General features: G+C 43.0%; 1 protein-coding gene across 5 annotated transcripts in view; it reads right to left on the bottom strand.

The window, feature by feature from the left end:
* Positions 1-15,638, bottom strand: part of LOC139575954 (ankyrin repeat domain-containing protein 11-like) — a 171,342-nt gene that overhangs the window by 128,680 nt on the left and 27,024 nt on the right. For 3 of the 5 annotated variants that reach the window (XM_071401440.1, XM_071401442.1, XM_071401437.1), the window contains exon 2: positions 1,278-1,355. The gene's annotated coding sequence lies outside the window, so the exon portion shown is untranslated. Of the gene's footprint in view, positions 1-1,277; positions 1,356-10,913; positions 11,070-15,638 lie in introns of those variants that run through there. The other 2 variants (XM_071401439.1, XM_071401441.1) reach the window with 2 other exon arrangements.

The raw sequence follows: 15,638 nt of genomic DNA, 5'->3' as shown, positions 1-15,638 counted from the left end.
GAGAGAAAAAAAATAAACACGCTGGTAATGAGTAGAGGCAAAACGGTGCAGGGAGAACATTCACAGGAGAGAGACCCTTTCATCTGCACTACCGTCCAACACAGCACAACTCCCAACCAGCAGATAACGCTGACAATAACATCAGCACCGCCGAGGGCTGGGAGCAGGCTAAACACAGAGAGACAGAGAGAGAGAGACAGGGAGTGGCAAAGAGAGAAAGGAGAGAGAGAGGGGGGGGGGGGGACAGCGCATGAAACAGAGGGAGAGAGAGGTACACAGTAATCCTACGTCTGTTTCTGCTAACCATTGGCAAAGTGGAGGATGTAGAGCAGTTAAAAATAAAAATCTGATTCTGATTTACTCTACTGGTGCCTGGAAACCATGTGACTGGCATCACATGAGGAGAGGTGGGGGTGGGGAGGAGAGAAACGGTACTGGCAGCATAATGAGCTTTTTGATCAGTTTCCTTGGTTTCCACTGACGGTAAGCAGACGGTATGATTTCAGAGGTAAACATCACCAGCTCCCGTTGCACAGAGTCTGGCTAAAGAGAAGGCTACAGGAGAACAAAACGAGAGTAGGGAGAGAACGAGAGGGGAGATCCATTGTACAGCCCCCATGCTGAAAGTCTGTGTGCTGGGGCTGTGCACCGTGGGGAAAAGGCGGCCGTCTCTTCAGAGGCGTGGGGCTGCCACTACTTACTGATCAAGCAGCACGGTCACATGAGCCGCATGCAGGAGAGGGACTCTTCATTAGTGACACTGAGCTCTACGGGAGCAGTGACCTACTTTCCAAAGCAAGTTGCTCGCCACACAAACAGCCATGCATACACACCAAATCACACACACAAAAGCCCACACCAGCTAAAACACAGAACCCCTTTAACAAAGGGACAGGAAGGCAGGGCCTGGGCATGCACTAAGTCCTGCTCTTAATACACACATTCCAGTCGAGAGTGCAGGGCTTTAAAGCTGCCAGTTGGTACTAGCACTGCTCCTGTCTGTCTCTGTCTCAGTTCCACAGCAATCACTCTCTATACTGCCATATGAGTGTAGTTTACTTAGCATCTGTGATGGTTTGGCGAAAAATGGCCAGTCAAAACAACAAGACTGCTGGAGTACAGGAATACGGGCCTTAGAAAACAAACCCCTTTCTGTAAACAACATTCCCAAAAAAATGATACTGTGTGTTCAATCCTTCAGTACATCGTGACAAACACAGGACCAAGAAACAGAGATGGCTCCAGAGACAACGTGGAGAGAATGTAGCAATACATACCGATTCCATGGCTGTCCGCGGATGGGTGACGTTAAAATCCTGCTTTAAAAGGGCTGCAGTAGAGAAGTCCAAAGAATCCTACAAAACAAAAGAAAACCGGAGAATTAGTTACCGAGATGCTGACTGGCGTTTCACATTCCTAATGAGATCTGGCGTAGGGAGTCATCTTCCCCCATTCAGGTTGTGCTATTCCCCCAACATTGTATGGCTTCCAGAAGAGGCTGGGCTTAGTGCAACCTTTCAAAGGTCAAAGCCTCACTATGCCAACCTCTCCTACCCCTGTGGACAGCCCCTCACAACCAACCCCCCAGCCAGCCCCACAACCCTTGCTTTGTCCCAACTCTGAGGGCAGGGGTTTATCAGGATTTGAACGATAGAGGGGCTTTTCAAAGGCCTTCACATGTGCCAACTCGGTTACAATTGTTTACAATTGGCTCATTCATCCCCCTCCTCTCCCCTGTAACTATTCCCCAGGTCGTTGCTGCAAATGAGAACGTGTTCTCAGTCAACTTACCTGGTAAAATAACGGTTAAATAAATAAATAAAAAAACATTCCTGTGTCGCTGTCACCTAGCCCCTCGCTCACATTTGTTCCATGGCAGTTGTTCAAATAACATTGAGTGTGTCCACTAGCACAAATGATAAGTTGACTCAAGAGGACCACACCCCCCCCACAGTTAGGCTCAGTGGTATTGTGGAAAAGTATATGTATAAAGGAGAGCGAATAACATGATTTCAATCTTAGAGGGCGTTATTAACCAAGAGCTTGTTTCTTTTCAGATATTAATTCAATATAAAACGGGCTTTCGCTTGGATCTTGTCCTCTTCCCTTCTAAAGAGAACAGGTGCAACGCTTACCAAATTTGTCAGACTGCCATTATACTGTGCGAGGCCATGAAAGCAAAATTGCATCCCATTAGTAGAGATGTTAACGGTTACATTGGTTAGCCAGTGAAAAAATATTTGACCGGTCACATCCAGTCTATAGGTTAATTTGCATAATTTTGTGGAATTATATTGCAGCGTGTATTTTCGTTAGTCGTCATGCATCTTATTTATCACACGCGCAAAGCTTACAGAGCCTTGTTTGAGGAGCAGAATAGCCTATTGCCTGTCAGACAACGCAAGACGAGCTCCTCAAAAAGCTGGTACTGGACTGCTTTTATAAGCAGTCATCGCACAACAAATATGCAGTGTCACAACAACAAAAAACATTCTAAAATGTTTTGATGGCCACAATTAAAAACAGCTAGTATTTCTCAATCTCAACTGGTAAATAAAGCGCGCCCCCGAATCGCCATTTGAATGCATAGGCTATAAGTCAACGGTAGGCAGGCTGTCAGCGTGTCACCCACCGATATGCAATGTGAGCTGGAGGCTGCATAATTGTTTGAACCGTGAACAAACGTTACTTCAAAGTAGCCTAGCCAAAATCCAGCCATAGAAAAGTGGAAGCAATTATTTTATAAAGACTTCCTGATGCCATTAACCAGCATTTCTCTGCCGTTCTATTGGTTTTCATATCAACTTTCTTTCGCTGTCCAGAACCCAAAGGCACAATACTAGTCATATTAGCAACTCATCGTAGTTGTTGCTATTAGATTCCCCCTCTGTTTGAGATTTTCATCTGTCACATTCTTATCTCACATTTTTCAGCTCCGCTGGCATTAGGTGCTCTGTGTAGAACAGTGTTTCCAGCTCCGCTGGCATTAGGTGCTCTGTGTAGAACAGTGTTTCCAGCTCCGCTGGCATTAGGTGCTCTGTGTAGAACAGTGTTTCCAGCTCCGCTGGCATTAGGTGCTCTGTGTAGAACAGTGTTTCCAGCTCCGCTGGCATTAGGTGCTCTGTTTAGAACAGTGTTTCCAGCTCCGCTGGCATTAGGTGCTCTGTGTAGAGCAGTGTTTCCAGCTCCGCTGGCATTAGGTGCTCTGTGTAGAGCAGTGTTTCCAGCTCCGCTGGCATTAGGTGCTCTGTGTAGAACAGTGTTTCCAGCTCCGCTGGCATTAGGTGCTCTGTGTAGAACAGTGTTTCCAGCTCCGCTGGCATTAGGTGCTCTGTGTAGAACAGTGTTTCCAGCTCCGCTGGCATTAGGTGCTCTGTGTAGAACAGTGCTTCCAGCTCCGCTGGCATTAGGTGCTCTGTTTAGAACAGTGTTTCCAGCTCCGCTGTGTCACGAGAAGTTCTAACTGAACTATTTTATGTTTCTGTCTAATTCCTGAAGGTTGTAAATCTCCAGTTCAAAGAAATAGACAGTCTCAGCCTGCAATAGATCAATACTTTATTCAGAGAGCGCTCGGTCTTCAAAATGAGAACAATCTTTTTATAGCACACACACACACAGTAGAAACTCCACTTCTCTTTAGGTGAGCTGTATTTTTCCACAACTCACATACATTGTTCATCACACTTCTGCAACATGTTTCATCATCTTCTGCAAGCCTAGCAGTTTTTCTCCTCCCTAGGTTGGGGAGGCCTCATTCCAGTTATTAGTTTCACCGTTATCACAAGTCGACAGTTCAGTTGTCCTTGAATGTCTCAACTATACCCTGCTCATATTGCGAAATAGTAACACAATGGCCTAGTCTTAAAAAGTCTAGTCACACACATTATTGGATTATGACTCGAACACATTTCATACAATTATATGGTTTCAGGGTGGAATACTTTAGTCATTATCGTAAACATACAAATTATTCTATCAATCCACCCTTTGACTAAATATTACATCTTGATAGAACATTTGTTTATAAAAAAATTCACATCATCACACCCATAAATGTATGTACAACGTCTATTTCACCTCACCTGGGTATAGTTATATTTCTACTTCCAGTTATAACTCTTCCTTTTGAGATTTACACAATAACCGTCACACGTTAGAACGAAGAATTTTTTTATCTAATTGTGGGTCATCAGGGTCAAATTGGGCATCATCGTCCACCATTCCAGGAGGCATGTAGCGTTCATCCCACTGGTCTGAGTCAGGTATGGGCCCATACCTCACCATCTGCTGGGTCACAGCATTCTCCAACACCTTGCTCACCAACCCTCAGACACAGGGAATAAGACAGCCACATAATACGGGCATACCGATACAAGCAATAGCAGCCCCCAAGATGGTAGCTACTATGGTTTTCCATTTGCCAAACATTTCATCAAACCACCCTGTCACAGATGTATTAACCCCTGAGTTCTTAACCTCTTGAGAATACAGGGGGTGCTATTTTCGCATTAGCATAATTTGCTCTACAGATTAAACTGCCTCTTATTCAATTATTGCTCTTACTATATGCATATGAATCATACCATTGGAAAGAAAACAATCCCTAGTTTCTAAATCCGTTTCAATTTTGTCTCTGAGTGATACAGAAGTCATTCAACAGCACTTTCCATGACCAAGAACATAAAATCAAGATGTTTATGCTGGCTTCAAAGCTCTGCCTATATATGGTCGTGCCTCCTATGACCCGAAACACAACTCACTGGCCTTCCTCTGGGTGTCTAGAGGACGTCAGAGGAAAAATTTCTTGTCTATCTGGGACTGACGTGAAATGAGAGCAAAATCTTTGGCATGACCGACAACTTCCGGTTCTCTGTTGCATGGAAATTGGAGCTACGTTTGTCTTCTGTTGTGCGGCCATTATTATCTCCGTGTCGAAGTTTGTTTGATACATGTGACCAGATCATCGTAATGTATGTTTTTTCAATATAGTTTAATCAGATTATTTGAATTTTTTAGGGAGTTTTTCGGTGTTCCGTTGTTAGATTTTAGTATCGTTTGAGAAACCCGTGCCACTCGACCGGTACCTGTGCTAAATGGAGTGGGAAAGGAACGACTCTGAACGGAACCAACAACTCATCTTGACAAAGGACACTTTGATCAACATTCTGATGAAAGATCAGCCATAGTAAGACCCAATTTACGATGTTATATCATATCTGTTGTGCATGTGATCTTGCCGTGGGCGCCCAGCCGAATCTGCCTGGTATAGCTATGCTAATTTAGCGCTACATTTTGTTTTCGTTATAAAACATTTAAGAAATCTGAAATATTGTTTGGATTCACCAGATGTTGGGCTTTCAATATCTGTACGCTGTGTATTTTTCTGAAATGTTTTAAAATGAGTAATTAGTTATATGACGTTGGTCTCTGTAATTGTTCTGGCTTGGTCGGCACCTTTTCAGATTGCAGCTGCAATGTAGAACTGTGATTTATACCTGAAAAATGCACATTTAAAAAAAAAAACTATGCTATACCATAAATATGTTATCAGACTGTCATCTTATGAATTTGTTTCTTGGTTAGTGGCTATATATATTTTTATTTAGTCGAATTAGTGATAGCTACTGACGCAGGGAAAAACTGTTGGGAGTGAAAAAATCCTCTCCTTTGCTAACGTGGTTAGCTAATAGATTTACATATTGTGTCTTCCCTGTAAAACATTTAAAAAATCTGAAATGGTGGCTTTATTCACAAGACCTGTATCTTTCATCTGGTGTCTTGGACTTGTGATTTAATGATATTTAGATGCTACAAGTTACTTGTGACGCTATGCTAGCTATGCTAATCAGTGGGGGGTGGGGGGGGGTGCTACCGGATCAGGGTTGGTGACTCGTGAGAAGTTAACCCATTCTTCACTTAGAGCAGTCAACCCAGCCAATGCTTTCGTGACGCTTCCATCTGGTGCTGTGTTATTTGGAATGAAAGTACAGCAATGAACCCCTATCATTCTACATACCTCGCCCTTTTCGGCCAATAACATATCGAGAGCCAGCCTATTTTGCCAGGTCATGAGGGAGGTGGCGGATCAGAGATCCCCTTTACTGCATCCCCGGTTTCATTCATGAATCTCTGTTGATTATAATATATGTAATTAATCCAATCCACATTTTTATTTATTGTCAACCACCAAAAGAACGTAGTGGTAAAGCCTTCACCTATTTGATTCATAGCTTTGTATTAATCTGGAACTCCCCTGGGGATGCCAATAGCATCCATCTAGACAGGGCTACTCCTCCTCCTGTGCCTACTTTGGCCTCCTATAACTGGCCTCTGATGACTAATTCGAACTGGTTGGACCAATAACACCGGGGCACAAGTACCTTCCCACCCTTTTGGTAGTATCTGTCAGATACGTCCTTTGCTGGTACAAGCCCACCATACATCCATTATAGGGGCTGTGAGGTTCAGAATTTTCTCCTGTGCTTCCGAATCTAAGTCAGTCACATTAACTACCGTCTTACAGCCATTAAAATCACCTACATTCTGCCCCTCTGATTCCTATTTTGTAGGTCACTCTTACTTGACGGTCGGTATGTTTGGTCGTTTCTCTTTTACTTCTTAACAATGGTGGGGGCGTAGTATAATAGGTGCCGGAAGGTGGTGGATCTGGATGTATCAGGAAAATTACCAAGACTATGATGCAGCTCAGGGTCCCCCATATTCCCAAAAACCGCCAACCCTCTCCTGCCCTTAGTCTATCTGCTAGGAACCACCCCATACCCACACCTCTATGAGCGCACACAGTGATGATAGGTCAGGATAGGGAATCTTCTTTAGGGAGGTAACCCCCGGACCCTATTGGTACTCGGTTCTGCTCCCTAACGCTGTGTGTGTTCAGCAGTGTTTGTATGTGTTCCTACCTTTTTACAGTGGGTAACGTAGACCCAAGTGGCTCTCTCAGCTATTCTAACATCAAAGGCAGTTACCAACAAAACCTGGTATGGGCCTTCCCAATGGGACTGCTTCCAGTCTTTTCTCCTCAGACTGGATCCAAACCCAGTCTCCTGGTTGGATTGAGTGAATCACCTTCTGTAATTCACCTGTGGGACACAAAATCTTTGACATACGAGTGTGGTTAACAAACAATCTTCTCATGTGTTCTGCTAGAGTATGTTCTACTTCTATGTCGGCCTGCTCGGGTCCTCCCAATTCAGGCATTCTGTATGGTCTACCAAACACTTTCTCGAAGGGGACAGACGATTTTTATCTGGAGTTACCCTAATAGTCATTAATACTATTGGTAAACATTGTACCCAATTTCTACCTGTGCTCATGTGTGTTTTCCTTAATTGTACTTTAAATCGTATCACTCCTGTGTTCAATTAATCCTGCCGATTTCCTATTTAATGTTCAATTTCTGGCCTATACTATCTTTTACCTGCTTAGCAAAAAATGTCATCCATTGTCTAAAGAAATAGATTCTAGTAAACCAAATCTAGGGATAATATCTTGACCCAATGCTTTAGCTATCGTAATCATGCCTGCCAAGTAAGTTGGGAACGCTTCTACCCATTTAATATATTTATCTTATATTGTTAAACACCACTTCTTTCCCTCACTTCGGGATAGTTCAATGAAGTCCATTTCCAATTGTTGGAATGGATATTCTACCTGGGGGGTATTCCCCCAGTGGTGCTCTTACTCTACCTTGATGATGTGTTATCCCATAGGCCACAAAGTGTTTCCTAACCTGCTCTACCATCCCCCCTATTGACACATGGCTCTGCCCATGCAGCATATCTAAACCGTGACTTAGGTAAGATAGGTAAATTATCCTTATACCAAACATTATTCTGTAGGACCGCTCCTTTTCTTTTCCACATGTCAAATTCCTTTTGGGGCGCCCTGTCTTGGCTATCTTGTAAAAATTATCTTTCAAATGTTCTGTCTTCTTTAAGATGTATCTGTGCTGCTGTGTATGGTTTCTGTTCCTGTTGTAATGCTCAATCTATGTTGGCAAATTCGAATACCTCACAGTCTAGATCTAATGACTCCTCACTCTCACTATCCTCCTCTTCCCAATCTAGTCATGCTTCCTCCTCTTCTTCAGAGTCTTCCTGTCTCCTCCTATTCTTGTTCTGTCTGTCTCGGTACTGTCTTTGTCTCTCATCCTTTGGAGGAGCTCTACACTCTCGGGCCAGATGTCCTGTTTTGTCACAATTAAAACACTTTCTATCATCTGATCCTGTTCATTTTTTCCCCTTCTCTGTTAGGTCCTGTCCCCTTAAAGCCTCCTTTATGTTGGTCTACTATTTCCCCAAGAGTTACTGTTAGATACTCTGTTCTTTCTTATTCTTCTCCTCTTTCCCATGGTGTTCATTGTGAATTGTATACCTCTTCACGTCGCCAAAGTGGCAGTTCCCCATCCTATCAGAATCTTTTTTTATTGCCTGACAAGTTTCAGGTCTCATACCACTCAAATATGCTATCTTCAACTGTTAATAATATTGCCCATCTCCTTCCGGTCCGGGATCTACTAATCCAATATTTGCATTAAATACCTCCCTCAATCTTACCAAATACTGACTGACTGTCTCACTGTCTCCCTGCTTACAGTCATAGATTTAAAGAAAATCTGCCTATCTATAGTCGTAATCCCTAAGATTATTACATAGCGGATTCAGTTTGTCTCAATACCGTCCTGAACCCTTTTATCCCTGTCTTTTGGGTATACTATTTAAATAAAAAATCTTCTAATAATTAAATAAAACAAATGCTAAACATAGCATATGCTTTATCTGTACAAATGAAATCTCTCCTTCGGGAGTGCACTGTATTTTATCTAACAATAACATGGGTTAATCATAAATCAGTACCATAAATAATTTAATATATGTTGCATAGTGTGGGATCCATTATCTACAGTAATTTGCAATACCTAAGAACTGCAACATATTTTATTTTCTTAATTAATTTTAACGCTTATAAAATCAATGTTTTTCTATCTATCTATTTCTCTGCCGGCTTAAAATATGTCCTAAATACTTAACATAGGTCTACCATAATTAAAACTTATTCTTGCTAACTTTATAACCTTATTCAACAATAAAAATATAATAATACTATAATGTAAATTTTACAGCCTTGTGTTAAATTTCTCACAAAAATATCTACATACAACAACAGCTAACTACCTAAGGGAGAATAAAACTTACTAAACAGGTTTCTAAACATTACTTAAGCAAAAATAGTGGGACTTTCAAACCCACCTTCGCCCCAAAATTATAAATCCAAACCACCCCTATCTGGGTGAACTCAAATTTAAGAAAAACTAATTTACCAAATCAATCACAGAGAACTAATTTACCAAATCAATCAGAGAAATATCTACTATCTAATTAGACCAAATTTAGGAGACTACTAGAACCAGGGATGCAAGAAACTCTTAAAAATAATACTTCTATTTACTCCTTATAAGTACAGCACCATTCTCCATCACATTAAGTGTGGAGCCTTTCGGACTAAAAACATGGACAAGTTTCAAAAAACATCTTCTCCTCCAGTAATAACATCATTATCCATTATTTAGTTACACATAGGTACAATACCTGCTATTACTTTTGGTTTCAATAAATACTGCCTTCAATAAGGTCAATAGAATAATTTAGGCGTAACAGTTACAGGTAAAACTCCTTTAATAAATCCCACATCTGCCACTCCTTTTAACCATAACATCTCCGGTATCCCTGTGTCTAGCTTGAAACTTTCAGTCAGTCCTCCCATATCCCTCCTGAACCCTTCTACTCCAGTTTTTGGATGGACTATTCCTTCCACTGCTAGACTTTCTGTGCTCAGGGGAATGGGGGAAGTCTAACCTTTTTCTGTCTCATCTCCATTTCTCTGTCTCTCTCTCTTTCTCTCTGCTCTTGCTCTCGTTGTCTCTGTCTATCTTTATCACTTTCTTCTTCTTTCTTTATACTTGCCTTCTTTTCCGGGTTTCGGACATCCACACCATGGCTGTATCTAATCCTTGACCTGCTGTTTCCCTTGATTATCTACACAAGTCTTATGTATCTGCTTTATCATAGTTTATCTACATCTAGGCGTCCTTCAAAACCATACTTCTTCCTCCACTTAGGTCATTCCTTTTTAAGGGTAATTAAATCTTCCTTACAGTTTACTATGACCTTGAACGCTTATAGGAATTTAATCCGGTCCACCTTTTTGTAAGTCCAATTCTTCCCCAAACCTGCTGTTTCCCTTACATTATCTCCACAGTTTACATGCACTTCTATTTAATCATAGATTTGAGTTGGTCTACATCTAGAAGTCCTTCAAACCCATACTTCTTTCTCCACTTAAGACCATAGATGTTCCTCGTATCATTGGATTCCATATACCTCTCATCCCCGGTTAATTCCGGGTTCTCCTTTGAGGATTTAAACCCTCTCCTTTGTCCCTTGGAACGAGGAATAATTACTGGTATGACTTGATAGATTATTAGGTCTCACATATACGAGTTCAATGACCTTAATCGATTTTATCGTTTCTTGGGCTTTTGACTTGTTAATATATCTCTCACACGTACGCAACTATTCCCCAGCTGATATTCTATTGACGGTCCCAGACTGTCTCAATATCAGATAGTTGAGGCCATTACCAAAATAAACTACCTTGAGTCATCGCGGACCCAATTCCTCCTGTTTTATTCTATATTCAGCCTCCCCCCATTTTATATTTATCTAGATAGTTAACGTTGAGCTTTCTCTATATAAATTCTTGAAAACGGTATACCGAATAAGAATCCTGTTTGACTAGTGATTATCACCTTACCTACAGATTTTTTTAACAATGTATACGTTTAATGCAAGTTCAGATCCTACCCCTAAAATCCATTAATATAGACTACTGACCTTATTCCTGCAGCTGAGAATTCAATGTAGGTTGGATCTCATCACCGTTCCTGTCGTGTACCAGTTCGCCACCGGCCTGAAATGGACCCTCAATTTCAGAGGTCAGGTCTTTGTCTTACGGATTCCTGATCCGCCCGTGCACAGTTTCGGTGTCCCCTGGGACGACAGAAACAGGTATTGAGATCCGGCTCGAAGGACCAAGTTGTCACGAGAATTCCTATCCCAATGTTCTAACTGAACTCTTTTATATCTCTGTCTAATTCCTGAAGGTTGTAAATCCCCAGTTCAAAGAAATAGACAGTCTCAGCCTGCATTAGATCAATACTTTATTCAGAGAGCGCTCTGTCTTCAAAATGAGAACAATCTTTTTATAGCACACACACACAAAAGAACTCGCATCAGTAGAAATTCCACTTCTTTACGTGGTCTATATTTTTCCACTGTTCACATGCAGAAGTGTGATAAACAATATAACATGTTTCATCATCTTCTGCAAGCCGTTTCTAACAGTTCTCCTCCCTAGCGTGGGGAGGCCTCATTCCAGTTATTAGTTTCACCGTTATCACAAGTCGACAGTTCAGTTGTCCTTGAATGTCTCAACTATACCCTGCTCATATTGCAAAATAGTAACACAATGGCCTAGTCTTAAAAAGTCTAGTCACACACATTATTGGATTTTGACTCGAACACATTTCATACAATTATATGGTTTCAGGGTGGAATACTTTAGTCATTATCTTAAACATACAAATTCTTCTATCACGCTGGCATTAGGTGCTCTGTTTACAACAGTGTTTCCCACGAATGGCATTTTGGCAAATGTTTGAAAATGATGTTTTATTAACAGCTTCATTACAACAATTGCATGTTCAATAATAGGCTATATAGCCTTTTGACTAAGATAGAAGCATTTTGTTGCATGCGTTCATTACTCTGAATGAAAAATATCAGTTCCTTGTATGCATGCATAGCAATTTCTGTAGGTCACGTCTTTTTACTGTTTCAATAGTCATAGATTAAGAAAATATGTTACATCTGCAATCATTTTAATGTCTGTCAATCTTAGCAGCTAGAAATGGGACAGCAAGAATCTCAAGTTAACATACCAACTGAAGTGACTGACGTGGATGACACTAGAGCCCAGGCCAGGCCAAGGGCTGGAGGTGCCAGGGCAAAAAAGGCAGGCAGGCCAGATTAAAGGGGCCAGGCCTCACTGGGATGGATTGGGGGGGGGGGGGGTGTGATGTGGCTGGTAAAATCAGAACCCTGTTGGTTCTCCCAGCAGGAATCCAGGGATTGGACTAATCCAGAATGGAGAGTAGAGCACTCCCTCGTAATGGGGCTTGAATACAGGCTTGTAATCTTACTAAGAAAATCCCCTGACCACACAGTGACAAAGTACACTCCCTTTAAGCCGGGTCATGCTAAAACACACAAGACATCACTCATGGATAACACAGATCAGTCTCTGTCAGACCGACCCAGGGTAAGCTCTTGGTTGGGTAGACTATGGACATCTGAGGATATCATGCCAGGGTTAAATTCAACTTGACACTGAGTGAAATGTCGTATTTAGAATCCGTATGGAGCTTTAAATCCTGATTGAATTTTTTTTTTTAACTCTGCGATAAACGCCAAACTCACTGATTTCCCTTTGTGCCCTTATGAACAAATGAGCGAGACATGTTTCCTTTAAGTCACTGATAAGAGCCCCTACTACTAGCAAACACACTGCACATTAACAGTCTATTATCTGTCTATGGAGGATCTCTCTCCCTCTAGGGCTGGCCAGGGGTTTTCCTCCACTCGTAGGGTGCACACTTTGTTGACCTTAAAAGGGAAACAGAGCCTGAGAAGCCAAGCTCCAGTGCTTTGCCGCAGCTCTCGGGGAGCTGGTTATTTTCCTCTTGAAAGAGGATGCTTCCACAATTATTCATACACTGGGAGGGATTACCAAAGACAGGAGTTCAGTTTCACCACAGGGCATGGGCCAGGCTCTGCAGACTTCATGCCAACATAGTTGAGACTGTTTAAGCTACCAGTCATAGCAAGGCGCCCAAGCCTGCACTTCTCAAACATCTCAAGCAGGATGACTCAGCCAAAAACACATGGCTCCTACCTTGTGGTAATGTGGTGGCCCCCTCATGCCCTCGGGGCAGGTACAAGACTCAACGAAAAGAGACAGCTCTGTCTGTATGCAGGGGGCAGGGAAGACCAGGTATTTTAAGAACGCCAAAACAAGTTCATCCTGTGTCAGTATTTGAGGCTTCCTGTAAGTGCGTTTGCCCTGGCTATAGCGAGGCAGAAGTACACAAATGCTCTTGTGCAAATATCCATAGTCCCGTCTGGCAGAAGCAGCTGGGCAGGATGTGACATATGTTTGGCGCCTCGGCTCATGTGAAGACGGCAGAGACAGACTACTGTTTTTATTTTATTTTTAAATACACACCCATGAGGTAATTTACTACTTGCTGACGTTGAGCTGGACTAGAAGTCCCCCGTTCACACACAGAGGCAGTGCAGGGAGCTGCCAGTCAGTCCAATGTGTTCAGGAATTGTACATTTATGACTGGGGAAGTAGTAAAGTCTAACAGGACCAAACTGGACCTTTAATCTCTACCACATGGGGGGACAGACTGCTGGGAGCACTGAGACGCCACCATAGGTTTGGCCATTCACAGTCAAACCCAGAAATCCTAGTTACTTAGACTTAACTGAAGGTTTGCAGGGCATGTGGGGAGCCTGGGCTATTTCTGGCCCATTTTAAGAGCCTCTTTGCAGGGGCAGTGAGGCTTGAGTGAGGCCTGTCTGCAGAGAGAAGAAGGGAGATGCTGAAGTTAGATTCATTTTCTTTCCCTTTTGGTTTGGTTCTGTGCTGCAGCTCAGTGCCCCTTCAGGGTCTCCCACCAAAAAGAGTGTGTGTGTTTGGCCTACAGTGGCCATCCAGGCGCAACGTCTCCAGGTTACTACTCCAATTTATTTCTGTGTGGTAATAGACATGTTTAGCAGGGTTCTCTGGTGAATGAGTTCCCCAAAACCAGCCGTGTTTACACAACTTGTGTTGAGCCACACTGAGGCATTGACGTGCTCATTTGTAATGGCTGCATCTATCCTGGCTAATTAGGTTTGACTCAGCACAATGGGAGATTGAGAAGGCAGGCAACCAGTAAAAACTGCCGATTGAGGCACAAAACCTGGCACAAAAGCGTCACAAAAATCCAGAGATACTAATCAGCATGGCTTTTAGGTGAGCCTACCAGAAAGACCAGGCTTAGAGAGCACAGTCAGCACACAACTAGCCTGTAGCTTCACATCCAAACATGCTACAGGACATAGGCCTACAAGTACTAGCTAGTTCTCTCATTCTTGCTAACATCCCTGTTCTGCTCCTACAGGGGTAAGGTTTTATGATATGGCCAAGTTGATGAGAAGAAATACAAGTAAAGCAGGACATATAGGAGTTGACATAAACATACAAAAGGTCAGAGGTCAAGCTTCCCCCTCCCTCAGGACAAATGTGTTCTTTTGCATGTTTGGCTATTTGAAGTGAAAATACTAAGACCGTCTTCTAAAACCAATCCCTACTAGATATGGAGTATTTCAACATCAACAAGGGAATGTCAAGTACTGGACTTTGTTCATGAGGAGTGGTGTGCACATATGTGCATGAGAAGGCAAGTCATACCTCTGACAAGTTTGAGAACCTGGCCAGTGTTGATTTCAACTACGGTCTCCATAGACTCATGAGTCCAGCTTTGAAGCCCAACGTCCAGGGTTTTGGAGTTGGGAGAGCAGTCATGGCCAATCCTAGGACCTAGCATCAACAACAGACAATGGTTGCCAGAGCTGCTCTGTTACAACCATACCACACTGTGTCCAGATAACTGCATGGAAATAAGACAGAAGGAACACACACAACGTTAAAACTCAGACCCTCGATCTCAAACACAAAACAATTCCACATGCCATAGAGCCGTAGCTATTTAAAGTGTATATTTCCGGTGATTAGTCTATGTTGCAATGGTGATATGGCTGAAAACACTGGCTGTGTCTGCAGGAGAGGGGGGGAATACTGGACACAAGAGTGTATACACATGCTATTCTGAAGCCCAAAGCTCAAAGCAAAGACTGGAAAATATGGAAAAGAGAGCCGAGCTACTGAGAGGAGAGGTCAGCCCCATTTGAGCTTTAGTAATATGGCTGGGGGGAGGGTAAAGTGAGTGGAGCTCGAAAAACAACAGGCTGGACTGTGTTGTTTCAGCCCGGGCTGCCACTGTGTGTCTGCGGCCTGGCCCGTGGCTTGCGCGAACATGCAGGCTTATGTGGGGCACCAGTGCATTGTGGGATTACGGAGGAGACGGGTGGTCTAATGGTCGCCTGAGGGCATGCACATCCATCCTTTATCGTGCCTCTTTTCTGTTGCCCCCCCCCCCCCCACTCTATTCTGCTCCCCAGGGCATTGGACTAGAGGAAGCGCCACCATTTTCACAATCTGGCCAGCTCCGTTTATCTGGGAAATCTGGACGATGAGGCAGACCCACCCCCTTCCCTTCTTTCCCTGTGTCCCTGGGATACAGAGCACCTCTCCAGTCCTCTCTGGCTGCCCTATCAGAGAACACATCTGACGGAGCTGACAGCAGCATGGGACTGGGCCACTAGCTCCGACCTTTATGTCTGAACACTGAACAAGCATCACAGAGCAGACACGCACACAGGGGGACAGGG

This window comes from Salvelinus alpinus, chromosome 5, assembly GCF_045679555.1.
Source record: "Salvelinus alpinus chromosome 5, SLU_Salpinus.1, whole genome shotgun sequence".
NCBI classification, from domain to species: domain Eukaryota; kingdom Metazoa; phylum Chordata; class Actinopteri; order Salmoniformes; family Salmonidae; genus Salvelinus; species Salvelinus alpinus.
This window is presented reverse-complemented; position numbering and strand designations above follow the sequence as displayed.